General features: G+C 39.1%; 2 long non-coding RNA genes and 1 pseudogene across 2 annotated transcripts; 1 reads left to right on the top strand and 2 right to left on the bottom strand.

Moving 5' to 3' along the window:
* Positions 1-1,139: 1,139 nt before the first annotated feature.
* On the top strand, positions 1,140-3,628 carry LOC131003546 (putative laccase-9; annotated as a pseudogene).
* Positions 3,629-4,354: 726 nt separating this feature from the next.
* LOC131003549 (uncharacterized) lies at positions 4,355-5,331 on the bottom strand. The gene is made up of 2 exons (XR_009094714.1): positions 5,267-5,331; positions 4,355-4,588 (listed from the first exon to the last, which is right to left on the bottom strand). It is a non-coding gene; the product is annotated as an uncharacterized LOC131003549 (long non-coding RNA).
* Positions 5,332-10,182: 4,851 nt separating this feature from the next.
* LOC131003553 (uncharacterized) lies at positions 10,183-11,452 on the bottom strand. The gene is made up of 2 exons (XR_009094716.1): positions 11,087-11,452; positions 10,183-10,416 (listed from the first exon to the last, which is right to left on the bottom strand). It is a non-coding gene; the product is annotated as an uncharacterized LOC131003553 (long non-coding RNA).
* Between the last annotated feature and the right edge of the window lie 5,059 nt (positions 11,453-16,511).

Genomic DNA, 16,511 nt, shown 5'->3' with positions numbered 1-16,511 from the left:
TTAGAATACACATTAATTTTTTTATGAAAATTTACCAATTGAAATACTAAGTAAATAATTTGAATCTCGTATCAATTTTTTTAAGCCTTAGACGAGATGATTCTCAAAACTTAGTTATGGTCTTTCAAACTTCAAACAAGATGATGCTTACTAGCCAGCTTTATTCTTTCAAACTCCAAACGAAATGATGCTTGAAACTCAGTTATTCTATTTTAAGCTCCAAATGAGATGATGCACTCTGTTATGATTTTTTAAGCTCCACACAAGATGATGTTTAGAAGTTAGTTATGATCTTAGAAGTTAGTTATGGTATTTTAAACTCCAAATGAGATGATGCACATAATCATGTTATGATTTTTCAAGCTCCATACAAGATGATATTTAAAAGTTAGTTATGATCTTATAAGCTTCAGATTGTATAGTCTCACAAGTCAGTCCTGGTCTTTCAAGCTCCTAATGAAAATAATGTTTAGAAGTAAGTTATGATATTTAAAGTATCAAATAGTAATGTTCAAACGATTGACGCATAAAAATCAGATATATTGTTTCAGGGTCCAGACGATATAATCCTCAAAAGTTTGACGTTCAAAAGTTAAATATTGTCTTTCGAGTTTTTGATGATCCTCTGGTCTTATAGAGTTGAGATGAGATGATGCTTATATAGCATATGTGATCTTAAATTAATTTTTATCCGTTAATATAAAAAAATTGTACAAAATTTATATAAAAAAGTATTTTTATTATTCTAGCAAAAAATGAATATTTAATTGACGAAGATAATTGAAATTAATATAACGTAAACTCTATTACATCAAGTTAAATTAATCAAAAATAATATAAATAATTTAAATAAAAATTTAAAGTCCGGTCGAATTTTGATGGTTATACACTGAGTGGAAGCGGCAAACTTTTATTACAACCAAGAGTCTTGTAATGAGTCATCTCTTCTGCTCAAATTTTAGCCATCCATTTTCTTATAGCTAGTTGGCTCATGTAGTATTATTTCCAAATTACTTATCAAGTCCAATATAATCTAGAACTAGAAAGCGAAAGTCATGCACGTGTGGTGAAATAAATACTCACGTTTCGGAAATAAATGAGAGAAAATAGAAAGACGATGTAAGCTAGGATCAACATTATAAATACGGAAAAGAAAAAGCATTCTCCTGTCTCAACAATACATAGCAGCTGAAAAAATAGAAAAAAATGGTTTCTTATAGGAAGATTAAGGTTTTCATCCTGTGGTACATTGGTATTATTATGTTTTTGCTCGGAGGCATGGGTCCAGTCCATGCTTTAGTTCATAAGTTTGAAGTATGTTGGGCATGCAGTAATATTAATTGATTTTGTTTTCTAATAATAGAAAACCTAGCTAATTGGAAGTGTAAGTTTGCAGGTGAGAAGATCTTCACACACCAGGCTATGCACCACCAAAAGCATCCTAACGATAAACGGGCAGTTCCCAGGGCCAACTATATATGCTAGAAGGGGAGAATTGGTGGTAATCGATGTTATTAATCGCGCCGATCAAAATATAAGTATCCATTGGTACGTAAAATTAAAGCATATATTTGAAACTGATATACTATTATTAATTAATTTAGTAGTAATGTACGTAGCATTGTGATTTCAGGCATGGAGTAAAAATGCCGAGATATCCATGGACAGACGGCGTCACCCAAGTGACGCAGTGTCCTATTAGTCCCGGCAAGAGGTTTAGACAACGGATGTTGCTCTCCAACGAAGAAGACTCTTTATTTTGGCACGCCCACAGCGATTGGTCTCGAGCTACTGTGTATGGCGCCATCATCATTCTACCGCCCAAGACACACACTTATCCTTTCCCTAAGCCTCATGCTGAAGTGCCCATCTTACTAGGTTTATATAGTAGCTCGAATTAAAATTCTTAATTGTGAGTTTGTATAATTAAATTCGGAATAATTAATAAATGTATAGCATGCAGGAGAGTGGTGGAATGCTGATGTGCAACAAGTTTACGAGGATGCTATAGCCCAAGGAATCGATGCCAATTTTTCTGATGCTTTCCTCATGAATGGTCAACCTGACGACATGTACCCTTGCTCCAAACAAGGTAGGGCTAGAATAAAAACATTCTTAAGTGTATAAAATATAAATGATTTTCAACTCTTAGATCATCAAGATCTACGGTTGATTCGTAACCCTTTTGGATGAATTCGTGGTCCTGGGTTCGAATCCCAAAGGTAGCAAAAATTTATTTTTCACAATTCGTAACCATGTTGGATGAATTCGTAACCCTGTTGAATAAAATTCGTACATTAAAAAACGTTTATATTTATATTTTAAGAAGTGTTTTTACTGTAGCTATATATATATATATATATATATATATATATATATATATATATATATACTTAGTAATTTGTTTGATGCAGATACATTCAAGCTGAGTGTGGAGCCGGGCAAGACTTACCTGATCAGAATGATTAACGCAATGTTGAGCTACATTATGTACTTCAAAATCAAGGACCACAACATGACGGTGGTGGGCATGGACGGGGCCTACACGAAACCGCTGAACACCGATCACATTGCGATTGCCCCCGGCCAGACCATAGATTTCCTTCTGGAAGCCAACCAGCCGCCCAGCCGTTATTACATGGCCACCAAAGTATACGCCAGCCCCTGGTGGCATACTTACGTCCCCACCACCGGAATCCTTGAGTACGTTGGTAACTACATCCCCCCCTCATCACTGGACTTTCCATATTTCCCTAAATTCGGTGGCTATGGCTGGGCCGAGTCCATCCATTTCAGCAGCAAGCTCAGAAGCCTCGCCAACGACAAGCACCCCATCAAAGTTCCTATGAACATCACCCACAACCTCTTCTTCACTCTCACCATCAATATGTGGCCCTGTGAGACAAATTCTTGCGAGAGGAACAACAGGGTGCTGGCCAGCATGAACAACATCTCCATGCTGTCATTTATGAGGGGCTCACCGAATTCGGAACGGCTGTGTATATGTTGGACTATAACTCAGAAGTGGAGATCGTGTTTCAAGGCACCAACTTTGGCGAGGGAAGCGATCATCCCATGCAAAACTTTAATCTCATTGACCCGCTCTTGATGAACGCTGTTACCGTTCCAAGAAATGGATGGAGCGCTATCAGATTTAAGGCTAACAATCCAGGTTCTTTTATTTTCTCTTTCCATCTCCTTTATAGAGTTAATTAACAACTAAGTAATTGAAAGTTGCAATTAATATCGGTTGCAGTACATGCACTGCCATTTCGATCGTCATCAGACATGGGGAATGAAGATGGTGTTCATCGTTAAGGACGGGGAAGCCCCCAATGAGAAGATGTTGCCTCCGCCCCCAGATATGCCCCGCTGTCAACCGCCCCCTCAACAATTATTATTTAGGATTTAATTGTTGTTAATTAAAGCTTAATTTGTAATAGCTACGTACTGTACATGAATGTCTCTTGATCAGTTTATAGAGTGTCTCCTACTATCTCTACCTATATTTATTGTGTGTCAGCACCATTATGTATTCCTCTTCATGTATCCATCACCTATAAATTAATACCTTGGTATGTAGATGGATCATCATTATATCAAGTATTATCAATATAATCCAAATAAAGGCCAGAGCCGTACGTAGCTTTGCCATCTATTATATCTTCATAATCTCCTTCAATTCTTTCATATAAATTAATATGAGTAAAATTTTGGAATAGCCAAAATGGATCATAAAATACAAATTATGGCCACTCATTGAAAAAACATAAATTTTGGCCATTTTTATAGCTTTGGGACGTTTTTGCCCTTAATTGGGCGGACTGGGTAGGGTCAGGAGCGCAGGTCGCGTGCCGGGTAGGATCAGGCACGCGGGTCGGGTTAGGCACTTATGGCACTATTAGTGCCATAAGTGCCAACGAATTTTTTTTTTACTCCCCCTGCCCTGTCTACCCCCCCAGACCCCCGACCCCACCCACCCCCAAGCCAAAAACAAAAAAAAAATTACTCCCCCTAGATAAAAATAAATCAAATTTTACTTTTGTTATTTTATTTTATGGCACTAATAGTGCCATAAGTGCCAACGAAAATCCAAAATAAAATAAAGTAAAATGGTCTTTTTAGCACTTATGGCACTATTAGTGCCATAAGTGCCAAACATGCAGAACAAATATAGAAACAACAGTGTCACGACCGGTCTTAATTAAGGATAATTAATCCGGGAAAACCATGACTGGGGAAGGGAAATTACGAAGCGGGTTTAGAAAGGGGTGCATAAAAGAATACTCAAAGAGCTTGGATACGCGTGAAATATTCCTTAAAAAGGAAAAAGGCATAGTTCGCATAAAAAGGGTACTCAAAGAACTTGTATACGCGTTATATTCCTTAAAAGGAAAAAGGCATCGTTAGGGCTTGGCTAAAACATTATCAAAGTTTGCAACGGAAGGTGTAACTGAAATAATCAGTGTTTACAGCGGAATGCATAACTGAGATATATGTATGAAGACATGTATCCTTTCTGAGCCTACTTTAAGTTCGACAAAAGCTCTACTCAGCAACAACACTTCATCGCCCATCACAGCTCAACCTGCACAAACATAAACATCGAAAGGCTAAGTACAAGAGTACTTAGTGGGCAGTTGCCAAGCATATAACATAACATCATTAACAATTTCACAATATCGCATAAGAGGCATGAGTTTCTTTCATATCCTTTGCTCATTAAACATTTCCAAATTCATAAATAGCATAAGGGCATTCTTCATCATCAATCTTCATTAACAAACATCGTGTCGTGGAAAAGGCCTTCCCCAACGAACACGGGCATCGCACCGTGAAGGGGGCCTCCCTCAGCGGTCACGGCATCGTACTATTGAGGGAGGCCTCCCCCAATAGACGCTGTAATACTGGCATACTGGCATACTGCATACTGGCATCGCGCCGCTAAGGAGGCCTCCCTAAGCGGACACGGGCATCGCGCCGTGAGGAAGGCCCTCCTCAGCGGACACGGCATCGTACTGTTGAGGGAGGCCTCCCCCAACAGACGCAAGCATCAAACATAAGCATAAACTTATCAGCGTAAAGCATTCAAGCGTAAATAAGCGTAATCAAGCGTAAATTAATAGGGCGTAAATTATTTTACGTGCAGCATAATAAAGCTTAACTCATTTAAGCGTAATAAAGCATACCACACTTGAAGATCCAATTTGCCTTTTAAAGCATAACACATGCATAGCATTTTATTTACGCGTAAGAAATTGCCCACCTGATAGCAAAGTTTTGCTAAGGTACTGTGACTTCTTGAATAGTTCTTACTCTCGCGCTTGACCTTAATCGTGAGAATGTAAAATAAGACATTGCCTCGAGGAAAATTCTCAATTAATGAGAAAGTGTAATTAACTATGCATGAATCTGGTATGCATGAACTAATCTTCTGAGCGATAATTGGGAATTCTACTATTAATCCTCATTAATAGATTTAGCTAATTCTCGTCTAGCGCGGTCGAATAAAACTGTGATTCTTTCTTCCTCATCGGAATATTCTAGTCGTGAAATAAACCTCGCATTTGTACTTGATTGAAAAATGACTAACTCGGCTTTAAACGAAGTGTGACCTTGTAGAAATTATCGGGCTTTTCGATAGAAACATCATTACTAGCGTAACCTCAAATAATTAATAGGCTCAAAAGAGAGTAGTCAATTAATTAAATAAACCAATGGCTTTAAAGAAATAAATGATAATAGCTCGTTTTAAAGTCCGAAGTCCAAAAACATTAATTAATAAACTGGGCGGCTCATTACTGAATACGAATCGGCTCACCCACTGATAAATAATTGGGCTCCATCAAAAATTGATACTGCTAGGCTTAGCTCAAAGGAGTAACTTCAGCTCAAGCTTCAAAAGAATTAAAGCCCAACTTAAAAAGTCTTCGACCCAAAACAATTAAAATAGGGGTCCAAATAATAATTAATGTGGACTGAAAAGAATTAATCTTAGCCCAAAAAGGCAATTTAATCGGCCCAAATGATGAATTAAACTGGCCCAACGAAATATAAATGGGACTAGAATAATAGCCCATCATAAAATATGCATCAGTCCAACTCTTAAATTAATCAAGCCCAACTAATTAAAAACAATACATCGGCCCAATCAGAAGCCCATCTCTAAGAATAAACTTCAGCCCCAAGTGAGGTCCCTCATTTGCTCAAACACGGTTTCTCCCTCTCTCTGAAATGTCTCTGCGCCATCTCGCGAGTTCTGCCGCCCCTGAATAGTCCAGTCACTGACGAGGCCGCGCCTCGCCTCTGAACTCCGGCGAGTCGGCGTCCTCATCCATGTCTCTCGTCTTCTCCTATTCTATTCACTCTCTCATTCTCTCACGAAAACTCTTTCGCTCGGCTCCATCCTCCGCACAGGTCGGCTCCTCCTACCCCGGCCGTGGAGCGGCCGTCGGCTCTGGTTGGCTTCGATTTCCGACACTTCAAACCTCATCGTCGTTCTCTCTCCTCAGCGCAGAGCCCCCAAAATCGTGCCCTAGAGTCAACTACCAGGTTGCTGCCGCCGTTGTCTGGAGCCATCGCCGCCGTCTGGAGCGGGTGCTACTTCGCCTGGAGTCGCCGCCTGAGCCTTAGCTCTCTGCCGATTCAGGCAGAATCGCCGCTCTGCTGGGCTACGTCCGCCGCTGCTCTTGAATCCAGCGAGGTCGAGGCGACCGTAGGCGCCGCTTCTGAAATCCCGAGTCACCGTTATCGTCACTCAGTCCCCACCGGACGAGGCAGTCGGCCCTTTTCTTTCCCGGCGTCGTTCAGCTTCCGCCAGCTCCGTCCGGCGTCGGGGTTTGGCAGTTGCTTGGGCAGTCGGCCCTTATTCTCCAAAGCTAAGTTTAACTTCTATGCTATTATAAATCCTCGTTCGTGAATCTCTTGAAGAACTATAGCTATCAAAGTGTAATATACACCCATTTCCTGAAGCTTTTGTTCTATGTCGATTATGCAAGGGTTCTACTAGCTATAGTGGCTTGTTTCTGTATCAAGAGTTTCTTAGTGCCTTGTGAAGGAAACATAGGTAAAAATTGATTTCGTGATTTCTTAATCCATCTATGCATATATATACACACCTGTATACTATGTATTTCCTTTTAAACATATGCTTGATGATATGATGTATGAACTGGAGCTGAGCTAAGTATATACCTGCTATGCTTGGTGTTGGTGGCTGTTTGTTGCTATTGAATTCAATGAGAAATTTAGGCTTGTAATTGATGTTGGCTGCTGTGGTGTTTGAATCAGTGGATAGAAACTGAAATAAATTGCTTATTTGCTTAACAATTGCAGGATGAACTTAATCAAAGGAGAAGAAAGCATTGAAACCAAGCATTACCTTGAGAGCTTCGGCTGAAACGAACTGGAATTGATCCTCTGAACTTTTGGATGAAATTGAAATGAGAGTGAATATTGTATTTGTTGGGTGGGGAGCAAGTGGTGGTGGAGTTGATAGTTAAATCATTGGAGATATTGGAGATAGTGGTGGTGGTTGGCTGAGGGAGGAAAGCAAAAGGTTGGAGTGGTGTTGGTGGAGTAAATACGTGTACATCATTAGCAAAATATGGAAATAAAAATTTTATCTAAACTTTAATTGATTGAAGAGCTTTTGCTTTTGTAATATACTAGACGATTTTCCCCAAGCTGGGAACTAGACTGTAATCTGTGAACTGTAAATAAATACTGGCTTCGATTTTAAATCATCGCATTTCTGTATCTGCTTGATATCTTTTTCCTTGCCTGCTAACTTGATAAACTGTAATATAACTTAAATTAAATCCGTAGATTTAATCTGTGTTGCAGTCGGAATAATTCCTCGACTTCTAGTAAATAATAGAAATAATATTTCTATCGCATATAAATTAATAACTTGACTTTGCTAAGTCAGTTATTAAACTGGATAATAAATTATTGAATGACTGAATAATCCTCGTCGCATTTTTCTCATACGTTATAAAGTATAAAGCTAAAATAATAACTCCGTTTCTGATAAAAAAAAAATCAGGACCATAAACTGGATTCATTCATAAATTTTTTTTTTTTGCATTTACTAGTTTTAATCATAATTAAAAGAGCGGGCTACTACATACTACCCCTCTTAACAAAAATTTCGTCCCGAAATTTGCATATCTCTACTAAAACAGTTCGGGGGTTTTTTTTTTTATCTTGTCTTCAAGTTCCCGCGTAGCTTCTCTTGTCTGCGGTGTTTCCATAAGATTTTCACTGATGTGATTGAGGCTGATTTCGCAAGTGTCCACGTATTGCTGGCAAGGGGGTGTGGGTGTTCTCAATTGTTGAACCTCGTTGTTTGTTGGGGCATTGCGTGGAGTAGTGACCTTTTTGGCCACAATTGTAACAACCGTTAGTTCCAGCCCGACAGATACCCCTATGCATCTTACCGCAATTTGGGCAAGGTGAAATTCCTCTCTGACTTTGGCTACCCCCAGTTGACTCAAGGTTAGTCTGTGCCTCGTACCTTGGTTGAATAAACTGTTCGGCCCGTTCCTTTTCTTGCCACACTTTCTTACTATTCTGATTGATATTGTCTTCGTTGTTGTCCCACTTGCGCTTCCCTTTGAGAGTATGTGAGGCTACTGGTGGATCATTTGGCATTGGGATAAATGGTGGGGCTGACTTGTCTGACGGCATTGCAGCTTCAACGTCAAGTGCCCTGTTCAGAGACTCCGTGTATGAGAGTCCTCCGTGGCTTGCTAGTGCCATCTTAATTTCGTGTCGCAGACCGGTACAAAATTTCTCTGCCATCTTCTCATCTGTGTCCACTTGTTGCGGAGCAAACCTAGACAGGTTGCAGAATTCCTTGTCGTATTCAACCACAGATTTCTTTCCTTGCTTTAACTCGTAGAACTCAGCTTCTTTCTTCTTCCTATAGCTTTTCGGAATATATTTATCATATAATCCTGTCTTAAAATCTTCCCAAGTATAACTTGCCCATTGTTCAGGTGTCAGAATTTTTCGTCGTGCTTCCCACCAGAAATTCGCTGATCCTGTTAGCTGGAATGAGACGCAAGATAGGCGCTCCTCATCAGTACAATGTAGAAAGTTGAAGATGCGTTCATTTGCACGCACCCAAATCTCAGCTTCAGCTGGTTCACTCGTTCCGTCAAACGTAGGTGGGTTCTGCCTTAAAAAGAGTTCTTCGACTCTCCTAGTCGGGGGCGAAGGGAGTGGGTTATGTCCTGGAGCATCTTGTGGTTCTTCGGGTACAACGTTACGATTTCTGCGATTGTTATTGTTTCTCACAGGGCGTCCTCTCTTAGGCGGCATTCTGGTAGCAAAGATGTGCCAATTAGTAGACTCTAGCATAATCTAATACAAGCCTCTAAAGAATTCTTGTACAGGTTAACTTATTCTAACTTGTAAACAAGTCATAACTCCAATGACAACATTGATGTAGTAAGCTCTAAGGGTCCTTAGCATCTCATATCCATGAGTCATATCAATTCTTAAACATATAATATCTCATCATCTAAATTGGATACTTAGGCATAAGTCATGGAGATTCATAGGGGCTATAAAATCACGAGCTTAAAAATTATTCTATACGCATCACTTATCTTGCTTCTTTCACTATAGCCACCAAAAGATACAGTCGAAGTTCTTCTACGTTTGCTTCTATGTTCTGTCGTAGTGGTGATCTCATAACTTAATAGCTCTATGTTCATAGGGATTTATTCCATAGGCATACTTAATCGCACTTGCGTAAATCATTTCATTCAATAACAACATAACAAAGCTATTGACAGTTACTAACTTTGCTATTACGATAATTCTCACTTTTTGTGAACATTAACTCAAGCTTGGAAGAGCATACCATTCTGCTTCGTTGAGTGTGATGCGATGAAGTGCTGAGCTTTGTCGATTGAACTCTAGACACTTTAGTGATCCATTCTAAGTTTGGCTTAAATAAACTCTTAGGCTCAGAGCAAACGAACTGCTCTGATACCACTCTGTAGTCACGACCGGCCTTAATTAAGGATAATTAATCCGGGAAAACCATGACTGGGGAAGGGAAATTACGAAGCGGGTTTAGAAAGGGGTGCATAAAAGAATACTCAAAGAGCTTGGATACGCGTGAAATATTCCTTAAAAAGGAAAAAGGCATAGTTCGCATAAAAAGGGTACTCAAAGAACTTGTATACGCGTTATATTCCTTAAAAGGAAAAAGGCATCGTTAGGGCTTGGCTAAAACATTATCAAAGTTTGCAACGGAAGGTGTAACTGAAATAATCAGTGTTTACAGCAGAATGCATAACTGAGATACATGTATGAAGACATGTATCCTTTCTGAGCCTACTTTAAGTTCGACAAAAGCTCTACTCAGCAACAACACTTCATCGCCCATCACAGCTCAACCTGCACAAACATAAACATCGAAAGGCTAAGTACAAGAGTACTTAGTGGGCAGTTGCCAAGCATATAACATAACATCATTAACAATTTCACAATATCGCATAAGAGGCATGAGTTTCTTTCATATCCTTTGCTCATTAAACATTTCCAAATTCATAAATAGCATAAGGGCATTCTTCATCATCAATCTTCATTAACAAACATCGTGTCGTGGAAAAGGCCTTCCCCAACGAACACGGGCATCGCACCGTGAAGGGGGCCTCCCTCAGCGGTCACGGCATCGTACTATTGAGGGAGGCCTCCCCCAATAGACGCTGTAATACTGGCATACTGCATACTGGCATCGCGCCGCTAGGGAGGCCTCCCTAAGCGGACACGGGCATCGCGCCGTGAGGAAGGCCCTCCTCAGCGGACACGGCATCGTACTGTTGAGGGAGGCCTCCCCCAACAGACGCAAGCATCAAACATAAGCATAAACTTATCAGCGTAAAGCATTCAAGCGTAAATAAGCTTAATCAAGCGTAAATTAATAGGGCGTAAATTATTTAACGTGCAGCATAATAAAGCTTAACTCATTTAAGCGTAATAAAGCATACCACACTTGAAGATCCAATTTGCCTTTTAAAGCATAACACATGCATAGCATTTTATTTACGCGTAAGAAATTGCCCACCTGATAGCAAAGTTTTGCTAAGGTACTGTGACTTCTTGAATAGTTCTTACTCTCGCGCTTGACCTTAATCATGAGAATGTAAAATAAGACATTGCCTCGAGGAAAATTCTCAATTAATGAGAAAGCGTAATTAACTATGCATGAATCTGGTATGCATGAACTAATCTTCTGAGCGATAATTGGGAATTCTACTATTAATCCTCATTAATAGATTTAGCTAATTCTCGTCTAGCGCGGTCGAATAAAACTGTGATTCTTCCTTCCTCATCGGAATATTCTAGTCGTGAAATAAACCTCGCATTTGTACTTGATTGAAAAATGACTAACTCGGCTTTAAACGAAGTGTGACCTTGTAGAAATTATCGGGCTTTTCGATATAAACATCATTACTAGCGTAACCTCAAATAATTAATAGGCTCAAAAGAGAGTAGTCAATTAATTAAATAAACCAATGGCTTTAAAGAAATAAATGATAATAGCTCGTTTTAAAGTCCGAAGTCCAAAAACATTAATTAATAAACTGGGCGGCTCATTACTGAATACGAATCGGCTCACCCACTGATAAATAATTGGGCTCCATCAAAAATTGATACTGCTAGGCTTAGCTCAAAGGAGTAACTTCAGCTCAAGCTTCAAAAGAATTAAAGCCCAACTTAAAAAGTCTTCGACCCAAAACAATTAAAATAGGGGTCCAAATAATAATTAATGTGGACTGAAAAGAATTAATCTTAGCCCAAAAAGGCAATTTAATCGGCCCAAATGATGAATTAAACTGGCCCAACGAAATATAAATGGGACTAGACTAATAGCCCATCATAAAATATGCATCAGCCCAACTCTTAAATTAATCAAGCCCAACTAATTAAAAACAATACATCGGCCCAATCAGAAGCCCATCTCTAAGAATAAACTTCAGCCCCAAGTGAGGTCCCTCATTTGCTCAAACACGGTTTCTCCCTCTCTCTGAAATGTCTCTGCGCCATCTCGCGAGTTCTGCCGCCCCTGAATAGTCCAGTCACTGACGAGGCCGCGCCTCGCCTCTGAACTCCGGCGAGTCGGCGTCCTCATCCATGTCTCTCGTCTTCTCCTATTCTATTCACTCTCTCATTCTCTCACGAAAACTCTTTCGCTCGGCTCCATCCTCCGCACAGGTCGGCTCCTCCTCCGCACAGGTCGGCTCCTCCTACCCCGGCCGTGGAGCGGCCGTCGGCTCTGGTTGGCTTCGATTTCCGACACTTCAAACCTCATCGTCGTTCTCTCTCCTCAGCGCAGAGCCCCCAAAATCGTGCCCTAGAGTCAACTACCAGGTTGCTGCCGCCGTTGTCTGGAGCCATCGCCGCCGTCTGGAGCGGGTGCTGCTTCGCCTGGAGTCGCCGCCTGAGCCTTAGCTCTCTGCCGATTCAAGCAGAATCGCCGCTCTGCTGGGCTACGTCCGCCGCTGCTCTTGAATCCAGCGAGGTCGAGGCGACCGTAGGCGCCGCTTCTGAAATCCCGAGTCACCGTTATCGTCACTCAGTCCCCACCGGACGAGGCAGTCAGCCCTTTTCTTTCCCGGCGTCGTTCAGCTTCCGCCAGCTCCGTCCGGCGTCGGGGTTTGGCAGTTGCTTGGGCAGTCGGCCCTTATTCTCCAAAGCTAAGTTTAACTTCTATGCTATTATAAATCCTCGTTCGTGAATCTCTTGAAGAACTATAGCTATCAAAGTGTAATATACACCCATTTCCTGAAGCTTTTGTTCTATGTCGATTATGCAAGGGTTCTACTAGCTATAGTGGCTTGTTTCTGTATCAAGAGTTTCTTAGTGCCTTGTGAAGGAAACATAGGTAAAAATTGATTTCGTGATTTCTTAATCCATCTATGCATATATATACACACCTGTATACTATGTATTTCCTTTTAAACATATGCTTGATGATATGATGTATGAACTGGAGCTGAGCTAAGTATATACCTGCTATGCTTGGTGTTGGTGGCTGTTTGTTGCTATTGAATTCAATGAGAAATTTAGGCTTGTAATTGATGTTGGCTGCTGTGGTGTTTGAATCAGTGGATAGAAACTGAAATAAATTGCTTATTTGCTTAACAATTGCAGGATGAACTTAATCAAAGGAGAAGAAAGCATTGAAACCAAGCATTACCTTGAGAGCTTCGGCTGAAACGAACTGGAATTGATCCTCTGAACTTTTGGATGAAATTGAAATGAGAGTGAATATTGTATTTGTTGGGTGGGGAGCAAGTGGTGGTGGAGTTGATAGTTAAATCATTGGAGATATTGGAGATAGTGGTGGTGGTTGGCTGAGGGAGGAAAGCAAAAGGTTGGAGTGGTGTTGGTGGAGTAAATACGTGTACATCATTAGCAAAATATGAAAATAAAAATTTTATCTAAACTTTAATTGATCGAAGAGCTTTTGCTTTTGTAATATACTAGACGATTTTCCCCAAGCTGGGAACTAGACTGTAATCTGTGAACTGTAAATAAATACTGGCTTCGATTTTAAATCATCGCATTTCTGTATCTGCTTGATATCTTTTTCCTTGCCTGCTAACTTGATAAACTGTAATATAACTTAAATTAAATCCGTAGATTTAATCTGTGTTGCAGTCGGAATAATTCCTCGACTTCTAGTAAATAATAGAAATAATATTTCTATCGCATATAAATTAATAACTTGACTTTGCTAAGTCAGTTATTAAACTGGATAATAAATTATTGAATGACTAAATAATCCTCGTCGCATTTTTCTCATACGTTATAAAGTATAAAGCTAAAATAATAACTCCGTTTCTGATAAAAAAAAAAAAATCAGGACCATAAACTGGATTCATTTATAAATTTTTTTTTTTTGCATTTACTAGTTTTAATCATAATTAAAAGAGCGGGCTACTACAAACAGCATCATCTAAACCCTAAATGGAACATTTAAACCCTAAATGGATAATCTAAACCCTAAATGAAATATCTAAACCCTAGGGGAAGTGTTTAAAAAGTTCCTTTTGGCTTGGGGGTGCGTGGGGTCGGGGGTCTGGGGGGCCGGCAGGGCAGGGGGAGTAAAAAAAAATTCGTTGGCATTATGGCACTAATAGTGCCATAAGTGCCTAACCCGACCCGCGTGCCTGATCCTATCCGGCACGCGACCCGCGATCCTGACCCTACCCAGTCCGCCCAATTAGGGGTATATTAGGCATATTGCCTAATTAATGGCCATAATTTGTGTTTTTTCAATTAGTGGCCAAATATTGTGTTTGCATGTTCAATGTGGCCATTTGACACCATTGTTTCAATTAATATCCCCAACAATTTTGGTATCAGAGAGTAGGTTCCTCGTCAATATGACGACGACTCCAAAACGGTTCCCCACTATGAGTTTTACACGCAGTGGCGGAGCCAGGAATTTTTTTGGGGGGGGCTGAACTGTTACGGCCGCCCCCGGGAATTTTTTTTTGGGGGCATTCAATACATTTTAGACATTTTTTACTAAAATACAAATATAATCATAATAATAACAACATTTTTATAGATAATATAGTTCAAAACATTTACTAAAATTTTTTTTGGGGGCATTCAATACATTTTAGACATTTTTTTACTAAAATACAAATATAATAATAATAATAATAACAACATTTTCATAGATAATATAGTTCAAAACATTTACTAAATTTTTTTTTGGGGGCATTCAATACATTTAGACATTTTTTACTAAAATACAAATATTATAATAATAATAACAACATTTTCATAGATAATATAGTTCAACATTTACTAAAAAAATTTTTGGGGGCATTCAATACATTTTAGACATTTTTTTACTAAAATACAAATATAATAATAATAATAACAACATTTTTAGACATATTATAAAAAAAAAAAAATCAAAATTTGGGGGGGCTCTAGGCCCCCTGGCTACGCCCCTGTTTACACGTGAATTTGATGTGTTGAAAATCGAGATAATTATTTGTTAATTGTTGGATATAGTTTTGGCTGGTATTTCGAAATTATTAAGGCCATTGATAAAATTAAAGAGAAGTCCTCTTCACTACAAGACGCTGCCGCGACCTGCTGAAAACTCTCATCCGATATGCTCTTGTATTTTAATTTTCTGACTTTAATCAAGCGTGTTTTGTTGAATTTTGGTTATCTTTTGAATGTAACTCGCTCATCTCTTGTATTTCTCTGACTTTAATTAAGCGTATAGAAATCGCTGCCGATCTGTTTTGAGATTTTTCGGTCCCATATTTCTACTATGCAGCCGTCGGTATGATATTTTCAAATGTGTACGTATGATTAATTATTGTGCATCAAGTGGCTACGAATCATTTACTAACACTGGTCCCCATCGAGATGGTGTCACTCGTACAGTTCAAATAAACTCTCAATATTTAGCCCATGTCTGGTTGAGTGTTTTTGAAGGTTGGAAAGAGAATCAATTAATTGAATTCATTGCTCATTGTTTGATTTGGATAATAAGATAACAATTACCCTTACTTAGAGTTAGGGATAATCCAATCACCTAATATATTACCCCTCAAAATAGAAAGGAAACAAAAGAAAGAGAATCTCTTACTAATGATTCATTTCCATTGTTAAACCAACACTAAAAGTAATGCTTATTGTTACCATTCCACCCCTTTATTTGATTCCATTCCCTTTTCATTCCTCTACTCGAACCAAACGACCACTTAGAGACATTCACGTTTAAACTTTAGGCCTTCAAAACATATACCAACATCAGATTTTCGTTTGACGACCCATTCAAGGTGAAAAATAGGGTTACACATAAAATATCAATTTACGAATGCAATAAATAATTATCCGGTACCTTTGCTCGGCGGTTTACATGCATGCTAGAATCACCTATATATGGAGATGATGTTAATAGAGTGGGATAAAAATGTTATTTGAAAGATGAATATACTCCTTGAGGAAGAGGAAGACGTAGAGCGGAGAAAATGAAAAATCTTAATTATTACTCCCTCCGTCCCATTAGTAGTGTCCCATTTTTTTTGGGCACGGAGATTATGGAGTGTGTAAAAAGTAGACAAAGTGGATTGGTGAAAATTATTTAAATATTAGGTATAGAAAGAGATAATATTGCCATAAAGGGAATGAGACATTACTAATGGGACAACCCAAAAAGGAAAGTGAGACACTACTAATGAGACAGAGGGAGTATATATCAAGTTGAGCTATTTTACATTGTGATTGACGTTCAAGCTTTAGAATCGAATCAACATTTTAATGAAGTGAAAACATAATTAATTTTATGTATGTCGTGTTTGGATCCTAGAGTTTTATTTTTTAAAATGATATAAAAAAGTTACTTCGTCTTGCAAGAAAACATGACATTTTCTCATTGGTGTATTTGTTAGTTAAGTTGTCGTTGACTTTACCAGTTGTCCCAGTTACAATTGAAAGAAGTTTTTCAG

Source organism: Salvia miltiorrhiza, unplaced genomic scaffold (assembly GCF_028751815.1).
Source record: "Salvia miltiorrhiza cultivar Shanhuang (shh) unplaced genomic scaffold, IMPLAD_Smil_shh original_scaffold_220:::fragment_1, whole genome shotgun sequence".
NCBI lineage: Eukaryota > Viridiplantae > Streptophyta > Magnoliopsida > Lamiales > Lamiaceae > Salvia > Salvia miltiorrhiza.
The sequence above is the reverse complement of the archived record's forward strand: the minus strand, read 5'-3'. Positions and strand labels throughout refer to the sequence as shown.